Here is a 1,242-nt window from a genome sequence, read left to right as displayed (position 1 = left end):
AATATACCTTAAATTTTCATAAGGGTATAGCGCTTTTAAAAACGGAAACAATAACCAGAGTGAGCATTGTCAGGTTGTTCAATTCAGATTCATGCCCTAAAAACATAGGTAATCAAAGTACAGCGCTGAGATCGGCAACGCGTATATAAGATAACGAGTGTCTAGCACAGTTCTACAATGCCAGGTTATACAGATTTAAATGAGTTTGAGCGCGGTGTTATAGTCGACGCACGGGAGACGGGATATAGCATCTCCGAGATAGCGACAATGCGACACCCGACTCCAGCATTGCTACAGAGAGGATCTAAGAGCACTCTTCTGGATTTAGACATTTCTGCTGGCCACCAAAATCCCCAGACATGAACATTATTGAACATATTAGGGATGCCTTGCAACGTGATGTTCAGAAGATTTCCTCACCCCCTCTTACTCCCACTGGTTTATGGACAGCCCTGCAGGATTCATGGTGTCAATTATCTCCACTACTTCACAGATTGATCGAATCCATGCCACGTCGTGTTGCGGCACTTCTCGTTCGCGGGGGCCCTACACTTTATAGGCAGGTATACCAGTTTTTCGGGCTCTTCAGTGTAGTATTACTCTTCTGCCATTTCAATTCAATCCTCGTAGCTAAAAAGCATGACAGGTATCGCAGCCACAAAGTAAAATACACTGAAGACAGTACTACCATTAACAACATTTACAGAAATTCAAATACATAATTCCAATCTTATTTTGCAATTTTAAAAATTTTTATTTTTCCATACGTACATCTGGTAACATTAACTTCTAAGTTTGATAATTAGATTTTCTTTCTTTGTTTTTTTAAAAATCTTTAAACTCAATAAACCAAGTCTATATTTTTTAACTTCTTGTCAGACTTCATGAATCTAATAGCTTTTTCTAAAATTTTGACGCTGATTCTGAAAAGGACTTACGTTATTGTCAATCACATCAGAGTTTCTTAAAAAATAGTTATTTTAATAATTTTTAATCAATGTAAACAAGAATCAACAATCGTTTAATAAATTAAAAATTTAATGTTATGTGCCACTTTTTATTCTTTTTTTTACACTCAGAACAAATTACAAGCTGATAAGGAGCATTTATCTTAAAATTGTGTGTAATTTTTAAGTGAAGAAAATGTCTAAGAGAGAATGATTTGAAATAATATTTTTAAAATAAGTTGAGAATAATATCTTCTATATAACTTATAATACCGAGCAGAATACTAATAGTTAG

This window comes from Parasteatoda tepidariorum, chromosome 4 (assembly GCF_043381705.1).
Source record: "Parasteatoda tepidariorum isolate YZ-2023 chromosome 4, CAS_Ptep_4.0, whole genome shotgun sequence".
Taxonomy (NCBI): domain Eukaryota; kingdom Metazoa; phylum Arthropoda; class Arachnida; order Araneae; family Theridiidae; genus Parasteatoda; species Parasteatoda tepidariorum.
Note: the sequence above shows the minus strand (reverse complement) of the source record.